Source organism: Sinocyclocheilus anshuiensis, unplaced genomic scaffold (genome assembly GCF_001515605.1).
Source record: "Sinocyclocheilus anshuiensis isolate Anshui unplaced genomic scaffold, SAMN03320099.WGS_v1.1 scaffold714, whole genome shotgun sequence".
NCBI classification, from domain to species: domain Eukaryota; kingdom Metazoa; phylum Chordata; class Actinopteri; order Cypriniformes; family Cyprinidae; genus Sinocyclocheilus; species Sinocyclocheilus anshuiensis.
Window position 1 is genome coordinate 1,305,804 of NW_015546068.1, and position 7,303 is coordinate 1,313,106.

Below are 7,303 nucleotides of genomic sequence, written 5' to 3' on the forward strand. Positions count from 1 at the left end.
TTGCTAATATCTTTGATACTCAGTACAACTACAAAGTACCCGAAAAGATACTCAAGTACAGTAACTAAGTACATTTACTCCAATACTTTACACCTCTGATTATATTGAGTCCATATTGCCCTCAAAGAAACAATTAAAGCTGTACCAGATGTGCAAGCTTGTGCATTCTTTAATGTATTCCTATGAAATTGTTTATATGTTGTAACTGAATTGTATTGAATGTGTTGACATTCTGTTCAATAAAAAAACAAAAAAAAACAAACAAATCCGTTACACTGCTGGATAGTCAGACGAAATTAAATATTTGCCAATTCTGTGTAAAGTACTAAATACATATATATATATATATATATATTTTTTTTTTTTTTTACGTTCAGATATTGAACTAGTTTTGCACGTCCACAGACGTCCAAAAGGGATCCCCGTCAGACGTTCAGATATTGAACTAGTTTTGCACGTCCACAGACGTCCAAAAGGGATCCCCGTCAGACGTTCAGATATTGAACTAGTTTTGCACGTCCACAGACGTCCAAAAAGGGTCCCCGTCAGACGTTCAGATATTGAACTAGTTTTGCACGTCCACAGACGTCCAAAAAGGGTCCCCGTCAGACGTTCAGATATTGAACTAGTTTTGCACGTCCACAGACGTCCAAAAAGGGTCCCCGTCAGACGTTCAGATATTGAACTAGTTTTGCACGTCCAGAAGACTTCCAAAATTGGTTCTGAACTAACGGATGCTATACAGACATGATCTGAACGTCTCTCTGACGTCACATGTTTGCTGGGTATATTTAAAACTGCTCAAATTATTTGTTTATTTAATGTGGTTTTGCGCTTGTTTTCTGCACTGCACTTGAACTTCAATGTCACTTTTATTATTAATATAACGTTACTTTCATTCTGTTTCTTATTTGAATTTATTTGCTCGTTTTATTTTCCCTACCTGTAAAAACAGCTCTGAAGTATTCGTAGTTGCACAGTTAATTAACAGATTATTAAAATTTACTGAGCTAATTATTAAGATATTAAACTCAAGCATCAGATCAAACTGTGTATAAAAGTCATTACCTGTTTTTATACAGTCTGTGGTCATTACTGACAGAATTAGGTTAAAGGTGACACTCTTGTAATGTTTACTTTTTATCTAATCCTGAGACCCAGAAAAAAAGTTTTGTGAATTTTGTTGTTTTTTGTGTAATTACGTTGGTTGGAGCATAAGAAACAAACGGAGAAATTCAAAAAAAATTTTTTTATATATATTTTATTCATATTTTATTCTATGTCCTTTGTAGAGGACGCCAGGATTAAGTTATTAAATAAATAAATAAAGGAAAAAATAAAAGGCATGTATAGGCAAAAACAATGATTTATTTTTTCATTCACCAATCAGTTTTTAGGTTTCAGGCTATTTTTAGCCAAGCTTTGTACGAAGATGATTCTCAACTACGTATGTTATGAAAGATATAACAAAAATGATTTGATATACTATTGTACTTTATGGAATATGTGTGTAAAATGTAAAAAAAATTCTATACAATGTATCTATACGTTGCATCTAATTTGCATATTAATGTGTTCTTGGTGAAAAACATAATGAAAAAAGAAGTTTAATAATGGGAGCAATAACCTGGCAACATTTTCATAAGATTATCTCATATTTCATAGGAATATCGATCTATAACTTCTTGTTGTGTTTCTCCAAAATGCCTGATTAACAGCTGTTTGTCCTGGTGTCCTCTACAGAAGTATGAAAATTATGCCCTGTTTCATAACAAAAAGTCATATTCCGAGTTGAAACCCCGTAACATTTTTCTGAGATGTTTATTTACGACAAACAATTTGAACATCAGCCAGATTTAAATGATCATTACAAAACATTATCATATTTCCCTAAGAGTGCTAAATCTGATCATTCTGTCAATATCAGTCATATTTATAGAGAACAAGGAGAGGGAGTTTATGATCAAACCTCCAAACATTTAATATCTCTAAAAATCTGTGCTCTGAACAGAAACTGTGGCGTGTAGCGTCTCAGAGAAATCCACTCAAATATAATGTCCTCAACAGAGGACAGAAGTCTATAGAAACTAGTCTATAGTATGTTGGTTATAATGCAATAATGTCTATATTTTGTGTAATAAAGTGTTGATTTCCTATTGGTTAACTGCAGGAAGGAAGCTAACCAGCTCTCTCTTCTGTGTGTTTGTGTAGGTGTGTTCATCGTCTCGGCTAAGAGGACGCCGTTCGGGACGTATGGAGGGGTCCTGAAAGACCACAGCGCTACAGATCTGGCTGAACACGCCGCTAAAGCTGCTCTGGCTGCGGGGAATGTGGCTCCTGAGCTGGTCAACAGTGTCATCGTGGGAAACGTCATGCAGGTGAGAGACTAACGACTGGAGACACACACATTTAGGAGTCCTGACAAGCACAAATAGCAGATAATTATTTATTTGTTTATTTAGAGGGTTTAGGTGATAATCGTTATGATATCTCTTTCAGTAACAATAATGATGATAATAATAATAATAAAAACAAAAAAAATGTCAATACATGCACAAAATGCAGCATCATTTCAAATTTGTGTTATATATATATATATATATATATATATATATATATGTGTGTGTATGTATATGCAGTTTTTTAATATTATAATATATATTTACATTTTTTATCTAAGTTATACAAATAAATACAAGTACTGCAGTACAGTCGAGCATCAAAATATTATATTTTTTTCAGAAGAAAAAGATGGATGACTGCTTGATGCATTGAAACATGTCATGCAAAAATACTTTTTCACTATTGATCTATTCAGATTTATTATTAATCTAGACTAATTCAGTGTTATTTTAGTATCATTGAGATACTATTATAGGTTTAATTAATATTTTTGTATTTTAATTTTAATTTTAAAGAAATTTTGTTGTGTTTTTATCATTTTCTCATTAATTATTATTTCAGTTTAAGCTATTTTAGTACGTCAAGTTAAACTAAAATGAGAAAGGATGCCTTCTGTAATTTTATTTTAGTTAAAGTGACCCTATTATGGGTTATGAAAGGTTCATATTTTGGTTTTGGGAGTCCCCAACAACAGGTTGACATGCATGCAAGGTCAAAAAATACTTTCGTTGTCTTATAATATGCATTTATTTTTACCGTACTTGCTCAACAACTCCCAAATGATTCGTTTAACGATTCATTTTTCCAAACCCCTCCTTTGTGTGACACTAATCTGCGGTGATTGGTCCGATTGGTCTCATTTTCATTGCATCATGCATGTAATGCCTGATAAAGCAGTGTTTGTGAGCGCAGTGCTGCTTTGTGTACAGCATTACTGGGGAAACCGCTATTATTACCGCTCCAAAAGTGGCACCTAGTGGCAAAGAATGAATTTGCATTTTCATTCAGACCAATGCAAAAAGACCAACAAGTGGGCGGGCAATATGCTAATGTTTCATGTTGATGTCAACATGAAACGGCTTGGGATTCGTTTCAAAAACTACTCGTTTCAGTGATTCAGAGTCGACTCTTTCTTTTGAGAGATAATAACATCATACACGGTGCACTTTCAGATTTAAAATGGTTTCAGGTTTTTATGGTTTTAATTTTAGTTTCAGCTTTAGTTTTATTTAACTATAAGGTAACACTTTATTTTAGGGTCTCTTAACTAGTTTCTTATTAGCATGCATATTACTAGAATATTATCCATTTATTAGTACTAATTAAGCACATATTAATGCCTTATTCTACATCCCTAATCTTACCAAATACCTAAACCTAACAACTACCTTACTAACTATTAGTAAGCAGCAAATTAGGAATTTATTGAGGGAGAAGTCGTAGTTAATAGTGAATAAGTGTTCCCTGTTCTAAAGTGTTACCAACTATAATAACCCTGGACTAATTTGACTATACCTACTGTATATGCTCACCAGTATAATTATTTGCTCATATCAGGCTAATAAAAATAGAGAAATCCTGATTATGGCTGCACGATAAATCGAAATGGAATCGAAATCGTGATTCGACAGAAGCTGCAATTGTCATGCGTATCTTTCAGTGAAGCACGGTTCTGTGATCAGCAGTAAATCTCCATCCGAAGGCCAGAGGGCGCTCTTGCGCTGAAACTCCACATACACCCGCAGAAGAAACCCAGGAAATCCCTATAGCGGTAGCTGAATAAACAAAAGATTTAACTGCTTTCATTAATTCAACGTGACTAATAAACACACGATTATGACAATATATGGTTTATCTGAGTTATTATTATTATTATAATTTTCATTAAAATAAAGTATATTTATAATGCAATGCCTTTATCACTTCTTAGAATGATATGAAATATGTTGCGTGTCTTATTCTGTGTAAGAAGCCACATCATCTCACAGAAGGATTTATTTCAAACACTCGACTGACATTATGAAGTGAGTTTGGAGTAAAACATGTTATTAAATGTGGTATTTTCACATGCTTTCAGATGGAGCAGCATTTACTACACAGAGCCATAGTTTAATGAGAAGCTATGCAAACAGCTGTCATTATCGCGAATGATTTCTTAGATTTCATAATCGCACGATAATATCGTCTGCGATTTTTTTTTTTGCGTAACTTGTCAGTGAACTACGGCTCTGTGTAGTAAATTCTGCTCCATCTGAAAGCACGTGATGATGATTTACTGCTGATTACAGAACCGGCTTTACTGACAAAATGCGCACGACAATCGCATTCGATTAATTGTGCAGCCCTAGTCCTGATCTTCTCGAGTTCCTTTGTGTCATTTGTCTCTCTCTGTGATCCAGAGCTCTGCTGACGCCCCGTACATCTCGCGTTACATGGGTCTGCGGTGCGGTGTTCCCGTCCCAGTGCCAGCACTGACTGTCAACCGCCTCTGTGGCTCTGGGTTCCAGTCCATAATCAACGGGGCACAGGTACGAGCCCAAATGAATGTCAAACGTCTCCTCACACGAGGTGCTGATCGCTGTGTGTTGTGCTGTAGGAGATCTGCCTTAAAGAGTCAGAGGTCGTTCTGTGTGGAGGCTCAGAGAGCATGAGCCAAGAGCCTTACGCTGTCAGGAACATCCGCTTCGGGACCAAGTTTGGAGTGGATTTGAAGGTAAAGATCAGACGCTTTATTTGATGTGCACTGATTTTACATTTATTTTGGAGGGTGCAATAATGAATTTTAAGTTTTCTAGGTATGCTCTGCTCAATGTATTTCATTGGCTCTTAGTGAGTGCAATTAAATGATTTTTTATCTAGTAATGACAAATGAGGAAAAGTCAAGAAAATTAATTGGTTAAAAAGTGTTGAAACCCTGAACAACATTTATTTTTCTTGTTCTTTTCTTTTTTTTGTACCAACACCTTTAGAAAAACACTAAAGAGCATCTACATAACTTCACGTGCAACAATCTAATTTTTTTTTAAATAAATAAATGGATAAATAAAATGACTAAAATTACAGAAATCAACATGGCTAAAAAATAAATTACTTAAAAAAAAGAATAAATTCATAAATAAATACGTAAAATAAAATGGACAACATTGACAAGCAGAGGAAAGCAGACTAAACCTTATCAATAGCATTACCAAAAAAATCTTCATATTGCTTCAGGAATCTGTCACATTTTTTTTATCACTAATTAAAAGAGATTTGAGAAGTGAGTTAAAAATGTGAGAGAGTAGGAAAAAATAAAAACTTCTGTTTATGGATAAAAAATTACCAAATTTTTTATTCCATAGACGTTGACTATACAGACTTTTGGGAGTATAAATTAGACTAAAATTTCTGAATCATTTCACAGTTTTATTTATTTATGTGGGTTTGTTTGTATGTGGGTCAAAGACGAAAAAGGGTTTAAGCATAAAAACAATACTGCTTTAAATTGTTGGGTTAGGGTTAGGGTTGGGTTACTTTTTAATTAAAAAGTTTTCTGTTTAATGTGATTGTATTTTTGTTTTTGTTTTTCTGAGCAAAAAATAAATATCATACATTTTTCCCTGATTTACAGAAGACACCCACTAAAATGTCATTCAGTGTAACAATCTTGTCAGGCATATTTACAACAAAAATCAATTTATGACATATTAAAAAACGAATTACTTTCACCCCAAATACTAATTAGTTGTCATTTTACATTTTTTTAATTTGCCACTATCCTAGGTTTTGCCCATTTGTCAGTAAGAATTTTTTACTAATTTAAAACCCAATAAAATGTAATATGCTCACTTATTCTTTTATATATTTTGTACAGGTCAGAATAAGCATGTTGTTTGAATTTTTACATAACTATAAGTGTTACACTGAATGACAATGGAACATTATTTCAACCCAATTTTGACATTTTATTCTCCAAAAACTTATTTGAAACCTTAAATGCAGACACTTTTACTTGCATTTAATGTGCTTTCTATGGACATAAAATAACTTTTGTCAATTTCTTTTGATGCGGACATCTTAACCTCTTTGACCCATGTATGTATGTATTTATGTGTGTATGTTTCATACCATAGTGAAATTTACAGGGTATATTTTGTGCAAGATTTTAAAGTGGGCATGTTGGGAATGCAATACTTATGTGGTTCTAAATAATCTCTTGTCTGTGTGTGAGTCAGCTGGAAGACACGCTGTGGGCAGGACTGACGGATCTGAACATAAAGCTGCCTATGGGCATCACAGCAGAGAACCTGGCAGAGAAATACCAGATCAGCCGCGAGGACTGTGACCAGTACACGTATCAGACCCAGCAGAGGTGGAAAACAGGTGATCGACCTCACAGCGGTTAAAGTCACCTTCTCCATGTAATACCTATGTCATACCCTTGTCATTATACAAATTTATGTCCTCATTTGTCACAAAAACACACAGACACACACACACACACACACACACACTCTCTCACACACACATCTGTCTGTGCTGCAGCTCATGAGGCTGGATACTACAACGCTGAGATCGCACCCATTGATGTGAAGGCCAAGAAAGGGAAAGTGTCCATGACGTCTGACGAACACCCCCGTCCTCAGACCACACTGGAGCAGATGGCAAAGCTGCCAAACGTCTTTAAGAAAGGAGGCACTGTTACGGCAGCCAATGCTTCGGTGGGTCAAACAGTTACAAAATGAAAGTCAGAGAGAGGATGTGCTTTTACACAGCAGGTGAATTTTGACCACTGTATTTCAAGTAAGAAGCATTATTTTGTAATTGTAATATATATATATACACATTGCTGTTCAAAAGTTTGGGATCAGTAAGACTTGTAATGTTTTTTAAAGAAGTCTCTTCTGCTCATCAAGGCTGC

General features: G+C 34.6%; 1 pseudogene; it reads left to right on the forward strand.

Annotated features, from left to right (window-relative positions):
- The first annotated feature begins 1,432 nt into the window (after positions 1 to 1,432).
- LOC107699628 (3-ketoacyl-CoA thiolase, mitochondrial-like) overlaps positions 1,433 to 7,303 on the forward strand; it is a 7,161-nt pseudogene continuing 1,290 nt past the window's right edge.